Source organism: Eschrichtius robustus, chromosome 12 (assembly GCF_028021215.1).
Source record: "Eschrichtius robustus isolate mEscRob2 chromosome 12, mEscRob2.pri, whole genome shotgun sequence".
NCBI classification, from domain to species: Eukaryota; Metazoa; Chordata; class Mammalia; order Artiodactyla; family Eschrichtiidae; genus Eschrichtius; species Eschrichtius robustus.
In genome coordinates this window covers 83,485,612-83,497,917 of record NC_090835.1, presented here as the reverse complement: position 1 = coordinate 83,497,917, position 12,306 = coordinate 83,485,612, and the positions used below count along the sequence as shown (strand labels likewise).

The following is a 12,306-nucleotide window of genomic DNA, read 5'->3' as shown; positions in this document are numbered from 1 at the left end:
TATAATATTTCATTATTATCAGTAAAACATTCACTGCAACATATTTCACAGTTAATTGAGGCTGAGATCCTCCAGTCTAGACTGATAGTCTGAGATTTTTTTTTTTTTGCACATACCCTTACCATTAAAAAATGTGAGCATGAACATCCCATATGTGTATGTATATTTATTTTAAAAGTACATTCATGTACCACTGTGCTGATATAGCCTGTACACAGGGGGAATAGAAATTTTTAAAAGGTGACATGAAAGTAAATACAAATCAAAACTCTAATATGTTCTTGCTCCATCTATATGGATTGTGTTGCACAAACCTTGGCAAGTTTATTTTCCCTCCAACTTTCAGTAAAAATAAAGCAGAGAGAGAGTTATTTACGGATCCACCGGGGAATACAGGCCTTAAATTTTGCTCTTTGGTAAAGAACTTCAAAACTACTAAAGAGCAGGTCAGATGTTTGTTTCTTCTGTGTCATCTGTGTTCTGTGGGTGTCAGGAGGACTTTGGGTCCCATCCAGAAGCTTCCAGATTGGATTGGTTTTGACATCTCTTGTGAACTCTGGAAAGAAGATGAAAATGAGTCATTATAGAGACTTGGGATTTTTCTTTTATTTCCGCCTTTCTTTCCATTGTGGGAATAGCACAGAATTTTATGCAGCTTTCACAGTCTTTTCCTTGTGACAAAACATTGAAATGATGAGCCTTTGTCAATTGTCTATAACACAAGGTGTGTCATGGGATTCTTCATAGATGTCTGCATTTGACTTTGATCTATCTGTACTTTGTTGTTTTTGTTATTTATGTCTCCAGTGTAAATTATATGGGAATTGCAGTTATTTCATCCTCAAAGGAACCGAACCAATGATAATTCGTTTACTTTCCTAACTTACTTTTTCTGATAAGGTTTTTTCTGATTATACATATCATATGATATATCTATATATCTACATATATCTTTTTATATATATTCTCTACATATATAATCATTTGATTATAAAAAATTTGGAAAATATAAGAAGTAAAAGAAAATATAAAAATTTCCTATATGTTTATTAGCTAGAGATAACACCAAGCTAATTTTTTTTATTAATGTTTTTCAAAATTAGTATCATGTTGAATTTCCCATTTTATTTCATCCTTATTAATTAATACCTAATGATTATGAGTATTTTTTCATGTAATAAATTTGTTAAAAACCTAATTTTTAATGATTGCAAACTATTTCATCAAGTGTATATATTAATATCTAACCATTCCCTTGTGAAGATTACTTAGGCTATTTCTAGTTTTTTGTGTGTGCTTTATTTTTTGTCAGGCTTTATTGAGAAATAATTGATGAATGTAATTGTATATATTTAAATTATACAACATGATGATTTGATATACATTTACATCTTGGAATGATTACCAAGATCAAAATAATTAACACATCCATCACCTCACATAGTTAACTTTAAAAATTTTTTTTTGTAGGGAGAATGTTTAAGATCCACTCTCAACAATCTTAAGTATACAGTACTGTATGAATAACTGTAGTCAGTATGCTGTACATTAGATCCTCAGAACTTATTCTTCTTTAACTGAAAATTTGTATTCTTTGACTTATATCTTTGCAATTTCTAACTTATTGAAAACATTTTTGCAGTGATGAGCATCCTTATATGTATATGTTTTATTAAATCTCATATTATTTGCTTAGGATAGACTCCAGGAAATTCAATTCCTTCCTTAGTAAAGAAATTTAAGAATTATGAATACTTTGGATAATATTATAAAATTGCCTTATAGAAAACATCCACTAATTACACTCCTATTAATGATGTACGGAAGTGCGTGTCACACAACATAATTACAAGTACCGAGTATCAGCTCCAAAACATTCTCAAGAGAGATTGACTGGGGAGGGAGCATGAGAGAGTCTGCCACAGTTTTGGAAGTGGTCTGTATCTTGATTTGTGTGGTTTCACTGTGTGTGTGTGTGTGTGTGTGTGTTGCACATAGGGGTCAAAATTCATTGACTATTACATTTAAGATTTTGCCCTTTCCTGTATGTATATTATTTCTCAATATGGTTTTTTTACGTTGTATTTATGTTTTAAATTTGACAACTTGATGGGAATAGTATGTTTGTTTGTTTGATCTTACTAAGTGGGTCATTATGCCTGAAAGAGGAATCACCAAATTTCTTTGATTATCAATATATTTTTTTTAACAATTAGAATTTCCCACTGTGGCCAATTAGCGAAAGTCTTATTTGTATTGAATCTGCAAATCAACATTAAATCTCCTTGGTGGATGCTACTTTTGAACGTTGTAATTCATTGTCTCTTTCCATCTTATTCATTGCTTTGTTCAAATGTTGTTTTGTTATATTCTCCAGACCACATCTATAAAATAATTTTTAAGGGTATCAAAGCTTTGAAACTCTAGGTACAATTTCAGGGTTTTTAGGATGTAGAAGAATGCAACTCAAACTTGAATGCATGTACAAATCCACCTGGGTTTTTGTTTTCTGTTTTCGTTTTTCATGAAAGACATACAAAATTTACCATCTTAACCATTTTTTTAAAAAGTTAATTAATTAATTAATTTATTTATTATTTTTGGCTGTGTTGGGTCTTCGTTTCTATGCGAGGGCTTTCTCTAGTTGCGGCCAGCGGGGGCCACTCTTCATCGCGGTGCGCGGGCCTCTCACTGTCGCGGCCTCTCTTGCTGCGGAGCACAGGCTCTAGACGCGCAGGCTCAGTAGTTGTGGCTCACGGGCCCAGTTGCTCCGCGGCCTGTGGGATCCTCCCAGGCCAGGGCTCGAACCCGTGTCCCCTGCATTGGCAGTCAGATTCCCAACCACTGCGCCACCAGGGAAGCCCCCATCTTAACCATTTTTAAGTGTACAGTTCAGTAGTGTTAAGTATATTCATATTGGACAGCAAATCTCTATAACTTTTTAATCTTGTGAAACTGAAACTCTAAACCCATTGAACAATAACTTCCCATTTCCCCCTCCCCCTAGCTCCTGGCAACCACCATTCTACTTTCTGATTCTGTGAGTTTGACTATTTTAGATACCTCATATAAATAGAATAATATAGTATTTGTCTTTTTTGTGGCTGGCTTATTTCATTTAGCATAATGTCCTCAAGGTTCACCCATGTTTTATCATGTGACAGGATTTCCTTTTTTTTTTTGGCTGAATAATATTCTATTGTATGTATATACCACATTTTGTTTATCCATTCACCTGTTGATGAACACTTTGGTTGCTTCCACCTCTTGGCTATTGTGAATACTGTAATGAACATTGGTGTGCAAGTAATTCTTTTGGATATATTATCAGTAATGGGATTGCTGGATCATAAAGTAATTCTATTTTTAATTTTTTGAGGTACCTCCATACTATTTTCCATAGTAGCTACACCATTTCACATTCCCACCAACAGTGCACAAATGTTCCAATTTCTCCACATTCTCACTAACACTTGTTATTTTCTGGTTTTTTGATAGTGTCCATCCTAATGGGTGTGAGGTATGGTTGTGATTTGCATTTCTCTAATGATTAGTGATGCTGAGCATCTTTTCATATGCTTGTTGGTTGTTTGTATGTCTTTGAAGAAATGTATATTCAAGTCCTTTGGCTATTTTTTAATTGGGTTATTTGTTTTTTTGTTGTCGAGTTGTAGAAGCTCTTTATATATACTGGGTATCAACTCCTTATCAGATACATAATTTGCAAATATCTTCTCCCATTTTGTATGTTGCTTTTTCGTTATGAGAATTGTTTCCTTTGATGTGCGGAAGTTTTTAAGTTTGATGTAATCCCATTTGTCTATTTTTGCTCTTATTGCCTGTGCTTTCAGTGTCATATCCAAGAAATCATTGCTATATCTAAAGTCATGAAGGTTTTCCTCTGTTTTCTTCTAGGAGTTTTATAGTTTTAGGTCTTACCCTTAGGTTTTTTATCCATTTGGGTTGATTTTTGTATATGGGGTAAAGTAAGCGTCCAAGTTTATTATTTTGCCTGTGGATCCCCAATTTTCCCAAAGCCATGTTGAAAGGACAGTCCTTTCCTCTTTGAATGGTCTTGGCATCCTTGTGAAAAATTCCTTGACCATTTATATGAGGGTTTATTTCTGGGCTCTCTGTTCTATTACATTGGTCTTCATATCTGTCTTTATGTCATTCCCATATTGTTTTGATTACTGTAACTTTGTAATAAGTTTTAAATTCATGAAATATGAGACCTCCAACTTTGTTGTTTTTTTCAAGATTTTTTTTGGCTATTAGGGGTCCCTTGAGATTCCCTATGAATTTTAGGATGGATTTTTCTATTTCTGTAAAACACACCATTGAAATTTTAATAGAATTGCATTAAATTTTTATATCACTTTTGGATAGTACTAACACATTAACACTATTAAGTCTTCCAGTCCATGAATGTGGGTATCTTTCCAGGCTTTCTCCCTTTTAAGAATAGTTTTTTCATATCCCCTGCCTTTTCCAGGCAGTGTTAATATCTTTCATTTTTCAATGTTTTTGAACTCTTTATATACTCAGAACATTAACCTTTTGTCATATTGTGACAAATATTTTGCCCAGCAGTATACTAATTTAGACTAAACTTGGGCTATAAATGAGGTCAAATCCTTTTTAAAATGTATTGGACAGTGGTGTTTCCTTTTTTGCAGATTATGTTTGTATCGTTTTCATTTTTAAATTAGGGGTTGGCATTTTAAATAATTGATCTGAAAGCGTTAATTTTATGTTGTAGCAGACACCTGTTAGCTTATCTGCATAACACATCTCATTAGGAATTGCCCTCTCCTCTGCCCATACGGTTGCAGCAGGGAAGCCATGATTTCATGTGAACTTCTGACCCACCTCAGTCAGTTGGTCACCTGGCCACAGTCAGTTGGTCCTGGGATAGACTTCAATCCAACCAAGTTAATCACAGCCTTCCCCAGGGAGTTGGAATAGAACCAACAGAGTCAGATCATCTTCTCTCCAAGTAGCTGGACAAGTTATGGTAAAACTTGGGTGCTTCTGGGGGCTCTTTGACCACCATGTGCTCTGGGAAACAGAGATGGAGACCTGCAGGGAAATGTAAGTATGAAGCAGAAGAGAGAGAAAGAGAGCAGTCTCAGATTCTGATAATGTTCTCATGCTGGTTCTAGTAACTGAGGTCTAGCTGCCTTCCCACCCTTAGTCAATTTTAACTTAAGGTAGCTCAAATGGTTCTCTGTTAATTGTAATAAAAGAACTAATTAATAAGTATATTTATTCAGAGTACTATATGCAGATACTATTTAAGATGCTGGAAATAGAGACGTAATCATAGTAGACACAACACCTGCCCTCATGCAGCATATGTTCAAGAGGCATGTAGACAGAAAACAGAAGAACAAGTAAATATGTGGAATGTCAGTGGGGACTGGTGCCATGGAAGAAAATAAAGCAAGCCCTCAAGGAGGGGTAACCATTTTTAAAGTGACATAGAGGTCTGAAGAAAATGAGGGAGAGAGGCTTAGACAAAGGAAACAGCAAGAGCAAAGGCCAGGGAGTGGGACTGTGCTTGGTGGGTTCAGGGTACAAGATGGCCAGTAAGGTTGGAGTGAGAAATAGAGGGAAAGAGTGGGAGGAGATGAGGACAGAGGTGGCACAGCCTTGAGGCCGCTGGAAGACTTTGGTCTCTGCTTAGAATGAGATGGAGTTCTTGGAAGGATTGAAAAGAGGGAGGTGGTGTCCTATGTTGTAAAAAGATCACTCCATCTGAATCTCTTTGTCACATATGTTGAAGAAGTGCTTTTCAGTTCTGCCTTCATTTCACTTGGATGGTGGTGGTTTTGGTATGCAGAAGCAAGGCTGTGGGGCTGGGCAAGCTCCCGCAGTCACCATTCCTCTGTAATCATGTAACTCAGAAGCCCTGTAAAAGAGTTTTACTTTTTTCCATGCTCAAAACATAATCTTTCCTCTTATGACCTCTTTTTTGTTTATGTTTAGAATGTCCTTCTCTCTGAATATCAATTGTATCTTAATCTACATTTTCAAATAAAAATTGTATGTCTTATTGTTATATGGAAATTTTGAGGCCAAAATTTCTGGAATTAGGCTTGGCTTTGTCGTTCTTTTCATATAGCCAATTAAAAATATATATCATCTGTTGAATAATCTTTCCTTTTATCATTGGATTGTGATATTTATCTCACATACATATATTGATAGAACTGTTTCAGGACAGAAGTTCTATTCTGTTGTATTAATTCTTCTTTTGATTCTTACAACAATACCACAACATTTAAAAACTGACATTCTGTGTTATACTTTAATATGTAGTGGAACAAGAAAAATCTTAATTTTTCTCATCATTCTGTTCTTTCAAGTGAATTTTAGAATCATGTCCTCAAATTCCAACAACAAAACAAAATTCCGTTGGGATTTTTCGATGGGATTGGCTTAATCTTGTAAGTTAATTTGAGAAGGATTTGTTCATCCTTTCCAACAGTCATTTTTTTTTCCCCCAACAACGTAATCTACCTCTCCATTTATTTCAACCTACTTGCATATTTCTTAATAAAGTTTTGGTCATATCATGCCTGTGTATTCTAGGATGCTTTATGCTCTGCTGCTGCTATTATGAACATAATTTTTTTCATTAGTGTCCTCCAATCAATAATTGATCATATATTGGAAAACTAAGCATAACTCTGGATAATTTACTCAATTTCACTTTATTCTAGGGGGCGGGTGGTTCTTACTTACTTCTAAGTTTACTCATTAAGTATGTCCCAGTAATAAAGGTTTTCAGAAAGAAAGTCTTAACAGTTTCATTTGGTTATCTGTTTTGTAGTCTCAAAACACCAACTAATGGAAAACATAGTTTCATAGTCTCAATAACACCAGTGGAAATTCTTCCTTGAGAAGTCTAAATTTCCTTAAGAATTTTTTGTTTTCTTTTTCCTACATGAATTTGGCAGATAGCTAAGTGAGATCCTCATATTAGTAACCCTAAAGCCTGTTCTTTTTCAAGTGAACTTATGATATATTTTATAATTAATACTAATTTATAATTATACAACAAATGCATGAATATATCTGCTTATAAAAACATTATAAATGAAACTTAAGACCCCACTTTGCCCTCACCCCCATCCTGTTCTCCTCTCCAGAAGTGACCACTCATCCATTTGCTATGTATCTTTCCAGAACTTTTTCCAATACATTTACTCTCAGAAAAGATATAGCATTACTCAAAGTTAGTTTTACTTTCTCTTTTTTAATACTTAAAGGTTGTCAAACTGTCCATATTATCCTGCAGTTTACTTTTTCCACTCAACTGACAAAGAGAGTTAGCCCCCTGAGTACTTATTAGTACCCATTAGTACTTCCTTTTCCTTGTTGTATGATATTCCACAACATGACTACACATGGGTCATTAATCATGACCCATGATTAAAGGGTCTTCTCCCATTAATGGATATTTAGGTTGTTTTCTGGGTTTTTTCCAATCACAAGCAATGTTGTGATAAGCATCTGTGCACTTGCTTCCTAGGGTAGATAGTAAGTAGTGGGATATCAACTGAAATATTGACTTCTCATTGAGTTCCTAACCTATTTTCAAGGTCTTGGATCATTTTCATTGTTTTTTCCATTGTTAAATAGTTAAACAATATTGAGGCCCAGAGTTATCTTCTCAGACTAGAATTGGTTAACAAGCAGATTTGGCCGTTGTTTTCTTTATTGGGCAGGGTGATTCCTGGAAACCTCTGGAAGCAAGCTGCTGCTGTTTGTTTTATACCCTGGGCCGTTTGACTTGGAACATTTCTGAAGTTGTTCAGTTCCTGCACATCTAAATGAACGGCTGTTTCTGGGTACAGGTTGGTTGGTGGTTTTTAAAACCTGGACATGGGCCTCTGTGTTTGGAGGACTCCATTCTGTGTACTTGTGTTCCTCCATACAAGGGAGCCTTATGTAAGGAGCCATTCATCATGCCTCCCAAATGGGCCATAGGAGAGAAGCAATTTCCCTCCAACCCCAACTGGTTATTACTATAAGGTGTGGGCCTGAGTTGAAGTCAGTGGGGGAAGCATTAGTCCTCCTCATTTTGCACGGTTTAAATTCCGCTCACCCATATCTCATCAGTACAAATCACCCCAAAACACCCCTCACCCTCTTCCCTGCACATCCTTCCTTTACTCGTTTCTTCATCCAACGCCATGTGTATCTGTTATATACCTACCAATCTAGGCAAAGCATAGAGCAGCCTATATACCTGGACATATGAGGAAGGGTGACAGAAAGGAAATATCCTGAAACATCTTTGATTAATACAGAGTAAATTTCAACTAAAATGACCTTAAAATTACCTGTTCTAGTTCTGGGTTCAAATTCCAGCTTTCTTTGTTCATAATAAACAAATATTTACAATCAACCCTAAGACCTCGAGCCAGTTGCTTAAACTGAGTCACTTTTCTCATCACTAAAATGGGTGTGGTAGTAGGTATCTCACTCAATGTCATGTGAGTGTTTGAGTTTGTAGTGAGCACTCAACCAGCGATAGCTATTATCTTTATGGCAAGAGTTTGATAGGAAATACGACCAGGTGATAGACTAGTCTCTGTATTCATTTAGGCAAATCTCCTACATTATTCTCTTAAGGCCCTATAAGAGCTTGGATCCTCAAAGACTGACTCAGTTGGATTTCTCATACTTTTAGGACTAATGCAGGGAAATTGATCAAACATCTTAACAAGATCATTAACAATAATCCTAGAAAGAAAGACCTTACTTAACACTCCCAGGCACTCCACTTTGGATTTGTGGGACTCGGGTACAGCATTCTCTAGATGACAGCCCAATCTGGTCATGAGAATCTGCTGCTTCAAACCCATCCAGCCTAAACCTGTTAGCCTCATTGATGAGATCTCCAGTGATCTGGGCTTGCTTCCCTCTTCAGCCTCTCTAGCAATTTCCCTACACACACCACACACACCACGCACTTGTTTCATATTCCATTCTGATTCACATTCTCTAAGTTACTCAAACCCAACCTGTTCTCATCACCAGGCCATTGAACACACTGCGTTTTCTGTCTGATACACACTTTCTTCAACTTCTTGCCTAACTGCTCACTTTAGATGTCATTTTCTCTGAGTGATGTTCCTTGACTTCTGCAATGCTGGATTAGCCGTGGTTCTGTGTGCTCCCGTCACATCCAGTGCTTAATTCCATCCAGTGTTCCTTCTGTCATTGTCATGGTCAATTCATTTGTCTGTATCCTTGTCTAAAGAATAAGCTCTTTGAGTGCAGAAACTGTACACCATCCTTTATCATAGCACTGGCACACAGAAGATATCCAATTCATTCTTGACTAGATGAATAAATAGACTGGACATACACTTTTAGCATAATAATCTGATCAATTTGTCTGAGCAGAAAATTTATAATGAGAAGTTGTGGGAAGTAAGATCAGAAAATAAGTTAATTCCAAATTTAGAAGCTCTTGAACTTGAGTTAAATTAAGAGTTTGATCTTTATCCTGTAAGCAGTGAAGAGCTATGGGAAAGTTTTAACTCCATGAAATGACATGATTAAAATGTTTATTTAGGAATCTTATTTTGGCCGTGGAATGCTTGATAGAGAAAATAGATGAGATTTCAGGCAGGAGATTCAAATTGGACCTTTAGTTTCTCACATGTGAGGAAAATACCTGAGAAATAGTTGATAACTGTGACCCTTAAGAAGCTTTGTAAACTTCTTAGTGGCGAGACCAATTCTTCTTATTTCTATCCACTTCTTAGTCTTATTTTTATACACTGCAACCAATACAATGGTTTGCATTTCACTGATGCTTAGTAATTGTCACTAAGTAAATGAATGAGGTGTATAAAAAAGGACAAATGCACAGGCTTTGGAAAGGAAGACTTGATAAGACTTGACCTATTGCCTCTGGAAAGGTGTCAAGTGGAAAATGGTCCCTTTGCTAGAAACAGAGGAGACGGGAAGAGGATCCAGTTTATGGAAAAGGTGACTCCAGAAATGCACAATTTTTGTGGATCTTTTTCCTAGACGGGATGGACATAAAGCAGTACATTCTCATAATATCCTTAGGCCTGAGAAGCCATTTGTAATATCCTCACTCTCCTTCTTACCTTTAATGGCAGGAAGAAAGTTGCCAGATGGTTGAGTGAGTCACCCACAGTCATAAAGCCAGGAGAGGCTGTCCTCAGAACAGAAGCCTAGCCCCCTCCCGACACGTTATCCAGGGCGGAGACCACGCCATCTCCTTGCTTGCACTAAAAAGCAAATTCCGTCTTTAAATAAGCACATCATGATACTCTGGTTGTGTTACCTGCTCTTCAATTTTTCACCAAGGTTCAAGGAGATGAAACTCTAACTGCCGGCCATCTCAGTAAATGGCAAAAGTTGGAAGGAAAAGGAAATAAAACCACTCGCTGCTCTTAGCAGAATCCTCCGGTGGGCTGTTTTCAGGAAATGCTTTCTAGGGTAAAGAAGTGAAATGTGGTAAAAATGGCTAACTTACAACTAAAGGAAAGGGTGCAAGTGAAGCCTGGTGATGTGTAGTCCAAACTGGGATTAAGTAAATGGCAATCACCCTCGATATAGGTTCAATTAGGGGCGTTTCTTTCTTTTTCTTTCTTTCTTTTTTTTTTTTGAGGCATAAAGATGTTAATTTTCACATGTATTTGACCTGGGCTCTGTGGACGTTGCCTGCCAGCTGTGAACCACCTGCAGCTCTCCCAGACTGCCTCCTTTCCTCACAAATGCCCCGGCTGGGTCCCCTCATGTCAGGGAGACTGGCTGCGCAATACACAGGACGGGCCATAGTTATTCATTTACACACAAATATTTATAGAGTGCCTACTTGCCTGACACTGTGCTAAGTCTAGTGGAGATGACAAAGAGCCATAACTTCCAATATGGAGAAAGCATTCCCTGAGCGTGAAAGGAGCTTACCATCTACTCTGGTAGTCAAAGGCATCCCCTGAGAAGAAAAACAGTATAAAATTGTAATCAACATAGAAACAAGATAAGAGGCGTAGGTGTCCCAAGAGAATATGCTAGGACCTTACAATGTGTGGAAAAATCCAAAGGTGGTTTGAGTTTGTAGGACAAAGACAGAGCTTATTTTTCTGTTGGAAGGAAGATCTTTGGGAGGAGGAGAGAGTTGAGCTGGACTCTTTTGCTGTTATTATCCAAACCTGGCCTGAGGCTAAGCTAAAGATGTATGAGTCACCAGAGATAAAACAATTAAACAACAGACTGCCTGGCTTGCACAACCCAGCATCCGATCCTGAAGGCTTTTCCTCTGAATGGCCAGTTGTTCTGATATCACATAGCCTCAGCATACTGAGGCTATGCAATATGCAATGCATATTGCATCCTTTACTATTTTAAGACTTTACATTTACTGAATTTACTGTTTTAGGACTGGTACGAGCTTTTAGTTGTTGTTAGGAATGATTAGTCAAATCTCTGCATAATTACTTAGCAAATGGAAACCAGCTCTCCCTAGAATTCTGGACTCTCGAGGCCCATCAGGGAGAACCCCAGAAGCCAACAGAACATGCTCGACCTGATGAGTGACCCCAATCTAAGACTCTGACAGCAGACAGGAGGTCACTGCCCCTTCTGAAAAGAGCCTTGGTTGGGAAGACATGCTCTAAGGTGGGATACCCAGTGTTCCCTGCTCAGTCCCTCTATTGAGAAGTTTGGAAAGACAATATGGGGTCTTCAACTGTGTAAAGTTGCTCAACTTCTATCTCAATCCAGGAACTGTGAGAAATTAAAACCCAATATGAGCTTACACCATGGTTGTTATGGAACCTGGGAGCTCACTCAAGGCCTTTCTAGTGAAAGCCGAGGGCTCTTCTTTTAGCCTAGAGAGAGGGGGTACCCCATCTAGATGGTGAGATCTGAGAGGTACAGGGGGAAGGGAGTGATTTCAAGGGCAAATCCTCAGAGACAGGTATCGCCAGGCCTCTTGTTCACCTGCAAACTCCTCTTAACTCAAGCTTCATCTACTCCTGAAGTCTTTTCTGCGTGTGTCCCCTTTGAGCCACCATGGTTCCCTGCCTTACCCTCTGTAATTGCACATCACATCGTAATGCGATGAGTCATTCACCCACGTGAATCCCTCCTTAGTGAGTTCATGGAAGGAGGAGACTGTCTTAATCACCTTCGTATGCTCAGTGCCTCCCTCCTGCCTGATGCATTGTAAGGGTTCAGTAAGGGTTTATTGAAAGAATGAGTCCTTGGGAATAATATTTGGCAAAGTTGTGGCTGAGGGACATGTTT

General features: G+C 37.6%; 1 long non-coding RNA gene across 1 annotated transcript in view; it reads left to right on the top strand.

The window, feature by feature from the left end:
* Nucleotides 1-12,306, top strand: part of LOC137773757 (uncharacterized) — a 79,013-nt gene that overhangs the window by 37,208 nt on the left and 29,499 nt on the right. The window contains exon 2 of the long non-coding RNA XR_011075724.1: nt 7,737-7,865. This is a non-coding gene — a long non-coding RNA (uncharacterized lncRNA). The remainder of the gene's footprint in view (nt 1-7,736; nt 7,866-12,306) is intronic.